This window comes from Eptesicus fuscus, chromosome 3 (genome assembly GCF_027574615.1).
Source record: "Eptesicus fuscus isolate TK198812 chromosome 3, DD_ASM_mEF_20220401, whole genome shotgun sequence".
Lineage (NCBI taxonomy): Eukaryota > Metazoa > Chordata > Mammalia > Chiroptera > Vespertilionidae > Eptesicus > Eptesicus fuscus.
Window position 1 is genome coordinate 28823127 of NC_072475.1, and position 12770 is coordinate 28835896.

At 39.8% G+C, this 12770-nt stretch overlaps 2 protein-coding genes across 6 annotated transcripts in view; one reads left to right on the forward strand and one right to left on the reverse strand.

Annotated features, from left to right (window-relative positions):
* The window catches only part of PDCD10 (programmed cell death 10), a 48512-nt gene extending 46481 nt beyond the window's left edge, over positions 1-2031 (reverse strand). For 3 of the 4 annotated variants that reach the window (XM_054713700.1, XM_054713703.1, XM_008142261.3), the window contains exon 1: positions 1906-2031. The gene's annotated coding sequence lies outside the window, so the exon portion shown is untranslated. Of the gene's footprint in view, positions 1-1851; positions 1871-1905 lie in introns of those variants that run through there. The other variant, XM_054713702.1, reaches the window with a different exon arrangement.
* Positions 2032-2648: 617 nt separating this feature from the next.
* Positions 2649-12770, forward strand: part of SERPINI1 (serpin family I member 1) — a 77668-nt gene continuing 67546 nt past the window's right edge. Inside the window, exon 1 of one of the 2 annotated variants that reach the window (XM_008142262.3) lies at positions 2649-2952. The gene's annotated coding sequence lies outside the window, so the exon portion shown is untranslated. Of the gene's footprint in view, positions 2953-5587; positions 5603-12770 lie in introns of those variants that run through there. The other variant, XM_054713705.1, reaches the window with a different exon arrangement.

Consider the following 12770-nt stretch of genomic DNA (forward strand, 5'->3'; position numbering starts at 1 on the left):
TTTACTATCAATCACTCACTCGTGTTCAGCGTATGGTCTACTAAAACTACCACATCCTTCCAATTCAGCACAAAGCCAGTTAACCCCCACATAATTCTCCATTTGTTTAGCTGGTCTTCCTGTGTTATTCCTGATTTTACTTCATTCTACAGTATTATACCTCTCTCCTATTTTAAATGTCATACTAATTTCCAGACCATCAATAATAGGGGAACCTAATACCTCTGATTCTAGAAAATGTTTTTGCGTTCAGAAGGTGATAATATTAATAATTGCAAAGTACATTCAAAATGCAGCATATTTCAATGTATACAACAGTAAACCAGGACTGATTGATTACCTGCTATCACCTGATTCTTGTTTATAAACTTACCAAGAAGAAATCCTGAAGTCAAGGAATACACTCCAAATTCTATTAAAGAACTATCCAATAATATTCATGAGCTATAACTGGTCATACTAACAATTGTAAAGGATAAGACTAGAACAAGTACAGTACTTTCTACTTAATATAAAACATTAATGTCCCATTTTTCCATTCTTTAATTTAAGAATGAGTTAAAAATCATAGATGATGCCAAGAAAAATGAAATATGTACGAGCCTGGCATTATTTATGCAAACATCCCAGATCCAAGAAAACGAGGGGAAAATAAATTTTTTAAAAAATCAACAAAAATGTGTTATTACCTCCAAGAAATACAATGTATCTTCTTTTCTAGTAATGATCACACTAAACTTTCTTGATGCTGTATTATTTTTTTTAAAGTGTAAAATAAGTTTTATGAAAGAATTTCAATCCCATTGTGGTCAGTTTTATGAAATGAGAGAAAAAAAAACAGTCCTAAGGTAGGAAGGGAAAATAATTATCTTTTAACTAAGGGATGGGATGTATTAACTGACTTTCTCCCATATCATTGTCTACTGTTTCAAGTAGTAGTAAAGTCCATCATTTAATATTCCCTAGTAAAGGGAAAAAAAATATGTAAGTTGAAACCGACTTTTCCCCCAAAAAGGTTAGAATGTGTCCTTTTTTAAATGGAGGAATTCCTCCCCAGTTTAAAAGGTCTTCACCTCACAAATGGCTTCTTAAGAAATACCTAGAATGCAGTGCTTTGCAACTTTCTCCACCCTCTTCAGAAACCACAACCAACTCTCCTTCTGGTGCAGCAGCTGATGCAGAATCGGGACGACAAATTCGGAGGACCTGTCCCTACGTGTGTGACCTTGGGCACATCATTTACCCCCTCCGTTTCCTCACCAGCATCCCAACGTGAATGCTCTTTGCAGACAGTCAAGGTGTACACATCTCTTAGGAGTAACCCTAAGAGGGTGAAGGTTTTCTGCTAAGGGAAAAACTGTACCTCCTTAGAGGGGCCACATCATGAAACTAGAACTGAATCCGTAGGTCCCTGTCAACATTTCCCTCTTGCTTTTACAGCTCTCTTTCCTCAAAGGGCATAACCTGAGTCACCCCAAGAACAGAGTCCCTACGCGTCTTTTCCTCCCTCCTCCCCTCCCTATCCTACTTCTACAGCCGGGAAAAACAGCAGCCCCATCACCCCTCCCCAAGCCACACCTGAAGAGGACCCCACCCCAGGTACATCCGCCCTCCCCCTTCTCCGGGGGAACCAGAGGCCAACCTCGCCCTTCCCCTCCCGCCCCCACCAAGAGGAGACTTCCTGGAGGCGTCCGGGCCCAAGCAGGGCAAGCGGCATTTACAAACCGCTTTACGCCACTCGCGTAGGGTAACCTCGCGTACGCCCATAGGGCCCCGTTCCCAGCCCCGTCCGCTCCGCCTGCCAGAACCAAGCCCGAGTGCCCCAGCCACGGCCCCAGTGTGATCCCAAACCTCTTGGGCTCTGCGCGGGGCTACGGGAACAGAGACGGAGCAGCCACACCTTACCGGCAACTGAGGCACTGACTTCACTTCCCACCTTCGAGCCCTCTTCAACTCCCGGATCAATTCACTCCGGCGACGCCGGAAGGACCCGAGAGGAACCAGGCGTTGTCCGGAATCCTGCCCAGCCGGAGTCGCGCAGGGGCCTATGGGGGCTCGTAGTTCCACTCGCCGGCGGCGTCGGCAATTCAGGCACAGGCAAGACTACACTTCCCGAGAGGCAGTGCGGCGGAGCCTAAGACGATGGGTGGGGACACTTCTAGCCAATAGTAGGAGAGTTCCCTGCCTTTGCGGGAGTTGGTGAATTGAACTGAGAGGGTGCACGGAAAGAGGAGGAAGGGAGGGGTCAGTTCTCACCTGCGCCAATCAGGGTGCCGGGTAGGCCCGCGGCTACTCACCCATTGTGGGGGCGGACTAGCGGGGCCGAGGAAGGAAGGGAAGTGGGTTGGTGGGGCAGAGTGCAAAGTAGGGGACGTGGAGCTACTGAACTGTGGACACGGGCGGAATGGGCACATGTGGGGAGTCGCCGGGGTGGAGGGACGGTACAGTGTGGGGACGGTCCCCGGCCCCAGGAGCAGCTTCCACGAAAGCGGCCGAGCCCCAGACACATCGGGCGGCCAGACCTGCGAGTCGCGGGGAGAGAGGTTGAGCCTGGACTCCTTGCGGAGGTGCCCGGGCAGAGCGGGGGGTGGAGAGTGGGGGGTAGCACCGGGTGTGAAGCTACGGAGAGACAGGAGAGAGGTCCCCGGGGAAAGGGGCGCAACGGAATAGCTGCAGAAGTGCAGGGATCCGGGAGGTACCGGACAGCATCTTCCCGCCGCCGCCAGCCGGGGCAGCTGCAGAAACAGCAGGGGGAGGAGCCGCAGCTGCCGAATTCGCCAACTAGAGGAGGGGAAGGCGGAGCTTGTGTTCCTGTAGCAGCCGGAGGCGCAGCCTGGACTTAGTTTTCCCGGAGAGAGGAGAGCAGGAACGGGAGAGGAGAGGAGCGGAGCAGAGCGCAGTCCTCTGAGCATCAGCTCCCGCATCCCGCCTGGGGTTGCAGGTGTGTGGGAGGTAAGCCTAAGTGTTTCTTCTGGCGCCTGCACCTTGCCCGGGAGAAAGCTTCTTCCAACAGGAATTAGATCAAGGCACGGCTAAAAAAAGAGTCTGACTCGGATTAGAGAACTGGTGCAAACCCTTTTAGGTGAAATGTACATTTTTCGACTTCGGCGAGGGGATGGGAAGCAAAAGGTGGCTTGACGCTGGGTATAAAGGGCGTGGCTAATGTTTTTTTTGTTTGAGTTGTGCCTTGAAAACTGTTCAGGGAGATTGTAAGATTGAGGGAAAGAATATACTGTTCATTGAGAACAAGGTGAATGTTAGTTATCTAGATAGAGGTGCGTAGCTGGTAAAAAAAAAGAAAAAGAAAAATTGTCACCGATGCAGAATTACTTCAGAACTCTTTCATTGCGAAAATAACTTTGCATTCTTCAATATCTACCCTTTACATTGTCTTATCAGATTATCATGCCACCGACCTGTTTTCCCGGGTGATGGTACCGCAGGTTCCTAGGATTGAAAGAGATTTGTATTAAAGAAGCAAATTGCAGGCAGGAATACTCACGATGACTAAACCTATCAGAAGAACTTTTGCCAGCAATAATGTAAAAATATGTTTTAGTAGATGGATACTTAGCTTTCCTTCCAGTGGCTTTAGACTATTGGAACAAAGACCAGGACTCAGCCTACAGTAGGAACATATGATGTACTTCATTGCTGCTCCTAATTCTGTCATTTGTACATATCCGGTAATATTTGTACATTAAGAAATATTAATTAATTACAAAGTACAAGAGGAGCTATAAGAGGATCTTTTCTGCTTAAACAGCATGTGCTAATTGATTACCCTTCGTATGTGTTATGATGGGATTCCAATGAAAACACTTGTAATAGTATCATAAAATAAGTTTATTCTTGGTGTTAAACCACAGATGATGTAATGTAATTAAATACCTATGGATGAAGATATGTTTTAATTGTAGGTGAAGATGAGAGATGTATCTACCTTTGTGTAACTATGACAATATTGCAGCCTATCCTTTTTAGAAAAGTATGTAAAAAGCTATTTGCCTAGTTGTTTTTCTTTTTGTTAGAGGTTCCTCAGATCACATAGCTTTTAATCATAGTAGCATATTGCAGCACATTTTGCTCTGAAATGTTTTCATTGTGACAGTTGTATATTTCAGAGTTTTCCTGAATATTTTAATCTGGATTTTTTTTTTGACTCTTGATTACCTTCTATTTTCTTGTTTTTATGCTGTCTTGATTTATTTACAAGTTTCGGATTGTATTTTACTGTAAGGCACACAAAATTCCTTTTTGAAAAGAAATGGCTGGAAGGAATTCTATTCATAGCTTAAAGTTCATTCCCACCAATGTGCTACCATGGTAAACCTAAGTGACTTATCACTGTATTTACTCCTCCCCTCCAGTACCCCCTTCTACACTCTCACACACCAGGGAAATAGATAGGCTGACAGGTCTTGGAAAAACAGCCGCCTTTAGATTGTCCCCAGGCAGATCAGGCAAGTATTAGAAGCAGCTGAGGGCTTAAAGGAAAAAGCAACAGTAGCCACTAAACTTAGCAGCCATGCTAAGGGTCTGATTTAATCTTTGCTACATCATGGGCAAGTCTATTAATCCACATAGCTGATATGACCCTGTGAAAATGATTTTCAGTGCCTGGGAGGTGGGGGGAGAGGGGAATGGATGCTAGGGTATAGTGGGGCTTGGAAAATATTGTTTGCCCTTGTTATTTGTGATCATGTGGATTGTCCTGAATCAGTCTCAGACTCTGCTAGTGATTCATTTTATGAAATTGAACACTTGCTGTCAATGGTTTATTTTCCTCGTGTAATAATAATAATTAATAACAATACTGGCAATGAGGTTCTTTCAGAGCTTTTATTAAAGATCTTTTTGGAAGAGTTTGGTTGGTGATCAGTTAATAACCAAGTAAATGGGAAAGAAAATAAAACCGAACTGTTGAAATTCAGATGTACTTTGAATCCCAACTATGCATATGTCTTCTACTCTGAGCTATAATGAAGGATAGCATATCATTAGGAAGGAATGAGTTTGTGATATTAAAGCACGGGATTTTTCACCTGTTTCCAAGATGAATTCTTTTTATTATGTCAATGAATGAGATTGGGTTCCTATACCATTTGGGAGACAGAAGATCATGTTTTTATAAGGGAGGATATCATTAGCAATATATGGTACTTGGGTATTATAACTTGAACTCTTGACATTTTAAATTGATGTTCATATTAAATCTCAGATAATCTGAAGACATTGATTGTATGTTACTGGTGTTGAGAAGGTATAGTACAAGGCAGTTCAGAATTTATGTAAAGCACTACCTAGGTTAACAGCATATTATTTATTCTGCTCTTGATTTTTATTATTTGTGTATGGCTATGAGTGAATATATGATAGGATGAGAAAGAAAAACAATGGAGTGCAGACTGCCTCTCTTGAATGGAAGATGCTCTGGGGATTAATGTTCTTTAGCCAGAGACTTGGTTACAAAATACATTTTGGACTATTTTTTAATTTAAAATTATAACTAAGCTTATTGAGTAGCATGAATTTCTCTTTCTAACAGGATGATTCACTGATGACTTAAAGGTTCAAGATCAAATGATTTTGGTGCAGTGGGGTAGGTAGGGATAGGGGCTTTACGAAGTTGGAATAGATATGAAGAAAACTGTTTGAGAAACATGCCCTTAGCAAGAACAAAGAGATTTGATTTTTTTAAAAAATTAAATGCCTATAAGTGATTCCATGGCCTCCCACCCAATCATTAATCTTTAGAGGCCTATATCCATAGTGCGATACAATACTTTCTTACATTGCCATTGTAATTGGAGTCAGATTGACATTAATTCATTAGATTTTTAATAATAATGGGTCATTAAAGGAAAGCAGAAAGATCATGCATTTATAGTCACTTCTAAGTGAAACTTATTATTATCTGGATATAATATTAAAAAGAAGTAAAAACCTAAAATGATGTTTTGCCCCTTAATAACAGACACTAAAGATGAGCAAGAGTCACACACACACCAGTCCCCTTTTAAGCCAAACTCCTAAGGTTAAGAACTGCTTTAGGGATCAGGATTAATTATTATACAAAGATAAAGATATGTCATTCCATTTTTAATCTTACCTCTTGTTTTCAGAATTTAGTTTTTCAAGTTTGGTGAGTGTGTTTTAAGTAACTAGATTATTAGCTACTGTAGAATACATACTTTGGAAAAAAATAGATTTTTATTGATTTCAGAGAGGAAGGGAAAGGGAGAGAGAGATAGAAACACCAGTGATGAGAAAGAATCATTGATTGGCTGCCTCCTGCATGCCCCCTACTGGGAATCGAGCCTGCAACCTGGGCATGTGCCTTTGACTAGAATCAAACCCAGGGCCCTTCAGTCCACAGGCTGATGCTCTATCCACTGAGCCAAACCATCTAGACTGGACTACACACTTTTTTCTATCTTCTGGTTCTGAGTGATGTATATCATGCTCAGCATAAAGAAATAGCTCTACCCTTGGCTTGTGTAGCTCACTTGGTTGGAGCATCATTCAATGTCCAATGCACTGGAGGGTCATGGGTTCTATTCCAGGTCAGGATACATACACAGGTTGCAGGTTCAGTCCCCTGCCAGAGCGCTATGGGAGGCAATAGATCGATGTTTCTCTCTCTCTCTCTCTCTCTCTCTCTCTCTCTCTCTCTCTCATTCTCCCATTATCTCTCTCTCACTCGCTCTAAAAGAAAAAGGCCCTAGAACCACCTACTAAATTAGAACCATTGACCAATACTTTTTTAAAAAAAGTTATTGAATTTATTGGTTAATAAAAGTATATAGGCTTCTGGTATATAATTCTATGAATATATCATCTGTATATTGTATTGTGTTCAACACCCAAAGTCAAGTCTACTTCCATCACCATTTATCCTCCCTTTACCCTCTTCCCTCCTTCCACCCCTTTCTTTCTGGTAATCCCATACTGTTGTCTGTGTCTGTGAGTTTATTTGTTTGCTTAATCCTTCACCTTTTTCCACCCAGCCCCCCAAACTCCCTCCCCTCTGACAGCTATGAGTTCTCTGTATCTATGAGTCTGTCTCTATTATGCTTGTTAGTTCCTTTTTTTTCCCCATTAGATTCCACATATCAGTGAAATCAAATGGTACATGTCTTTCTCTCGTTGGCCTATTCCACTTAGCATAATACTCTCCAGGTCTATCTATGCTGTTGGAAAATGTAAGATTTCCTTCCTTTTTTACAGCTGAGTAGTATTCCATTTTCTAAATGTACCACAGCTTTTTTATAACTCATCTACTGATGGGCACTTGGGCTGCTTCCAAATATTGGCTTTTGTAAATAGCGCTGCAATGAACATAGGGGTGCATAGTGTTTCAGATTTCTTCAGATATATTCCCAGAAGGGGAATCCCTGGGTCATAAGGCAGTTCCATTTTTTATTTTTTGAGGAAACTCCATACTGTTTTCCATAGTGACTGCACCAGTCTGCATTCCCACCAGCAGAGCACGAGGGCTCCCTTTCTTCCACATCCTCCCAGCACTTGTTGGTTGATTTACTGACAGCCATTCTGTCAGGTGTGAGGTGATATCTCACTTTGGTTTTCATTTGCATTTCTCTGATGATTAGTAATCTTGAGCATCTTTTCATATGTCTATTGGCTATCTATATGTCCTCTTTGGAGGAGTGTCTATTCAGGTCCTTTGCCCATTTTTTAAAAATTGGATTGTACTCACTGAGATGTCTTGCACTTGGATAGACAAGAGTCAATTGTCTGTCAAAGAAAAATTACTATTATTCTACTATTCTACTTCACAGAATAATTACTATTAATTAAGCTTACTGAGGATGTCTTTGTGCTGGTTAGCCTTTGCAAACGTGTCAGTTAAGCCCTATTTATTTGATTCAGACTGTGTGGGCTGCAAAAGGACTTATCTACTACTTTGTAGGCCAGTGTTTCTAAATTTGTCCCAAGGATAGGGAATGTGAGTGAGCAGAAGAGGCTCTCCCACTGGTGGCACCAGAGGTCTTTTTACAACCAGGAAAGCCTCTGTATGGCTCACCACTATGTTACCTCCCATAAAGTACCTTCGTTGAAGCTTATGTATAAAGAGCATAATTCATTCTATAAAACCTCAATTGGCCCATCCATTTTTCTAATCATTCCTTCTTAAAAAAAAAAAAAAAAGAAGAACAAGAAGAAAAGTCAGACTGATTGTGTTGACATGCATGTGGAGTTGGGCACTTACTGTTCTGTGCATTTGACCTTGCAGAAATGGATTAATCTGATTAGTGTTAGAATTAAGAATTTCAATGTGTTTTTTATTTTCATTATTATAAGACCTGGAGAAGTCTAGTTAATTGTAAATAGTTCTTTAGTAGTAAATTTAATACTGCAGATATTTAACTGTCCTTTGTGTTTTAACGATTACTAGCATATTGATATATACAAACTGGCTTAGAACTAACGATTGATTAATCTTCCTTCATCATGTTCCTTCAGGATTACTCTTAATGCTTAGCATTGTACCTTGTGCAGAGTTAGCTGAGTTCATAATTGTCTTTACCAGATGCAGAGGATCTTCAGAACTAAGACAGTTTCATTTACCTTTGTATTTACTTTGAGAGCCTTAGGCATAGTTTGTACGTGGTAACAATTTGTTTAAATACTTGACAACCTGTAATGAAGTATCATTTTACATTTTTCACAGTCAAGTACAACCTGAAAAGTGATTTTTCTTAGACATCAGTTTTAGCACCAAATTCTGCCCTCTGCCCACAATAGTTGCTTATATAGAACTAAATATAAGTATTGCTGTATTTTGTTGGATTTCTGAATGAATAGAGCAAACATTGCTATTAACTGCAACCTTGTATATATGTGTGTGTATGTGTGTGTGTGTGTGTACTTTAGATATAAATTTATTAATTGGATGTCATTTGGAATTTATGTGGTTTCTCCTTGCCTCTAGAACTGTGCTGACTCAAAGATGTGCTTGTAAGTGACACTCCCCAACATAGGTACAAACACTTTTTAGGACTTTTTTTTTCTTGACACAGAAATAGAGAAAAATAGATAATTGTACCAGTAATATGAGGCTTTAGCTTAACTAAAATTTAACTGGTCTTAAATGTTCTATTTTTAATTAAATGGTTGCATTGGGAGGCCTTATTCAGGCTTATTATACCTAAATTATACAGGTTTTGGTCATCTTTGATCCAGCATGGGAAGGGATGAGCTCTGAGATTTGGCACTAACGGCTCACTGCTGGCAGTCTGTGCAGCATAGCTGCTGAAGTGTGTGCATGGCACCTCAAATTCCAGCCACTGCTTCAAGGCCCCCTTCTGGTTCAGCGTAGGAAAGGAATCTTCTGAGCTGCATAAGGCTCATAATTTAGTGTGGGAAGGAAGGCAAATGGAATTGACTCTGATTTAATAACCTCATTTTCCTAAGTGTATTGTTTTTCCCAGATATAGCTCAGACCATACTGGTAGTTCTCAGTAACAGTAACTCAGGGGTCACAAAGTGATCTCTACAGCACAATTCAATGATTACCTATCAACTTTATAGCCCCCTTCCCCTCTCCACCCACCCCTCCCCCCAGCATTTTGGCTTCTTTTGAATAGACTCGGAAGAGCTCACTGGCATACTTTTGATATTTTGCCCCACACTGCATTGCTTCTGCCATTATTTGATAACTTAAATTTTGTTTGGAAAAACTAGTTTTATATGAGGTCTTTTAACTCTGTGTAACTTAATGAGTTAATTTTATTGTTTTCCTACTGTATGCTATAGATGCTGTATTATGATGAATAATTTGGGGCATTCACTTGAATTAAATCAGTTATTGGAGCATTTAATTGTTGTGTACTTCACAGAGCAATTTAAAATCATTGAAGCAATTAATGTTTTTTAAATACATTCAGCCTTCCAGTTAAAAGCCTCTACAAAGTATCCTAATTGCTTACAGATATTAAATCACTTTCTCTATGTTCAAGGCAGGTTAAATTGTATTTTATATCATTTCATTTGACATATAATACTGGATGAAATTTGTACAATACCAGCATTCTCACAGCTATGTAACAATGGTATAATTAATTGTTTTTGCTCAATCAGGAAACCTTAACTATGTATTATGATGGTTTGAGCACAAGGTACATTAACTATATCTAAGACAGTTATTTTTTCTGTATTTCAAAGTTTCTGATATGTTCTTTTAAAAATAGAATACTAATTATTTAAAATTATAAAGGCCTAATAATAACTATTCACATTTTTTAAAAATGTTTTATTGACTTCAGAGAGGAAGAGAGCGGGAGAGAGAGATAGAAACATTGACAAGAGAGAAACATCGATTGGCTGCCCTCTGCATGTCCCCTATTGGGGATCGAGCCCACAACCCAGACATGTGCCCTGACTGGGAATCGAACCAGCAACCTCTACTTCTACTTCTCAAATCCTTCCCTGATGACAATATATAGCAATTTCTTCTGCCTCTGGACTTCTACCAGAGTAACAGTTGCAATACCAAAGTCCTAAAATACGTACCCTTGTTTTAGCAACATATTCTGCCTTGATGCATTGGACAACACTCAACCACTGAGCCATACCAGCTGGACACTATTCATGTTTTTAATATAACATCAGATTTAGCTAATAATTGGTAATATAAAATTAAACATTTTTAGGGAGAAAGAAATCTTTTTATCCAAGATTATCTTAAAGCAAATTTTTATACACATTATGTGGCTCAAAAATAATTGACATTCCAGTTCAGAGCAGAATAATGGGTGTACCTATTAAGCCTTTCTCTTTTAATCAGGAAATAAAAAGCTTTCCCAATGACCTCCAGCAAATGGCCACTGTTGACCAACTGGCCCATGGCATGTGGCGTGTGCTTCAAGGGATGTTGAGATATTAAGGATTTTTGGTCTTTGTGGTGGGTAAAACAGGGGAGCAGTGGTTCGAGAATGTTTTTTGAGTAACCAATCAACTGTTTCAGCTCTACTTTTATCATTAAAACCATGTTAACTTTAAATTATATTCCTTCTCATTCTATCATTCTGACTCAGAGCCTCCTGTTTGTTTGTTTTATTCCTAGATTAGGAAACCCCAGTCTTCTTACACCAAGTTTTCACTTCTGTGACTACCAAGTTTCAAGTTTCTAGGCAAAGGCATTCCTCAGAGACTTGGTATCTCTGGTTAAAAGGTCATCTGGCCCATACCACATTATTCAGTAACTCTTGAAAGGATGATTTTATCATAAATCTGCTTTAAACCTCCAAGTGGACTGCATTTGAGATTATGGGTATAAGGCAAATGAAAGAACAGTTGAATATTAGGATTCTTTTCAAGAAAATTTATTTTCTCCCCCTAAAAAAATCACAAAAATAAGCCATTATTTCATAGAGAGGAATTCACTCTAAAAATTTTTAATCCTACCAAATGGTGTTATAACTCATTTCTAAAATGTAAAAAATATTATTGACATCTGTATAGTGATTATTACCTAAATTATGACTCATTCTTACAATGACACATCTTGGACTTATCTATATCTATAAAAGGCTAATATGCAAATTGTCCCCTCGGGAGTTCGACTGGGAGACTGGGAGTTCGATCGCTTGCTATGGTGTGTGCTGACCACCAGGGGGTGGCGCAGAACGAAGGAAAGCCCCAGCTGGCAGCCGGGAAAGGAAGGCCCTGCGATTGGCCCTGATCACTGGCCAGGTCTAGGGACCCTACCCATGCACGAATTTTGTGCACCAGGCCTCTAGTTTATGTATATATATATATAAATAAAAAGGCTAAGTGACCGACTGTCCGACTGGCCAACCGGTACTTATTACGCACACTGGCAATTTAAAAATAAATGTTGACTTGTGCATGCGCCATACATATAAAGCTCTCACTGGTGCCAATCGCACGCGTGTTTTAATTTTATAATACTATATTATATTTACTATTTTGACGTAATTTTTTGCAGTACGCACGAATCTTTCTTCTAATTAATTTCCTTTCAATGTGCACGAATCCATGCACCAGGCCATTTGTGTTTATAATAGGTTATGATTCCTTGAAATAGAAAAGTCTGAGGAGAAAATTGAAACTGAGAAAATAAAAATAAATGCCTATTTTTTTCTACATTAAAAAAACTCATAATCAAAGATGTTGACCTTGGCTATATTTCAGTTGTCTGCATTTCCTTATCAACACTTTATTGTCCAATTTTTACATTGTATCATGTGATCTTAGGTGAGTGGCTTTTTTGAGACAAAACTTTCCAGATATAGTTACATATAAATTTCTAAATTACTCTTACAGTCTGTAGCATGGGGTTGAGTGTTATGAAGAGATACAACAAAATGCAGGGTGGGAAAAAGTGGGTTTATAGTTCATGTGGAAAATATACAATGATTAATAATTAATAATACAAGAATAAACTGTGTGTTTCATGTAATCAAAACTGTAAACCTACTTTTGCTCCGCCCCGTATATGAAATCACTTACTCCTTGGCATAATCTTTTGTCATTATAGTTAACAAAAGAAGACATTGCAAGACACATGTATATAAACACAAGGGTATGTACTTTACTACTTTGGTATTGCAACAGTTACTCTGGGAGAAGTCCAGAAGCAGAAGAAATTGCTATGTATTGTCATCAGGGAAGACTTTGAGAAGCAGAGGAGCAGCATGGTGCCTTGGTTAAGAGCAGGGGAGGGCAAGCTACAGCTTGCAGCTTCATTACCTTTTTTTGTAAATCTAATTGTAATGGAACAC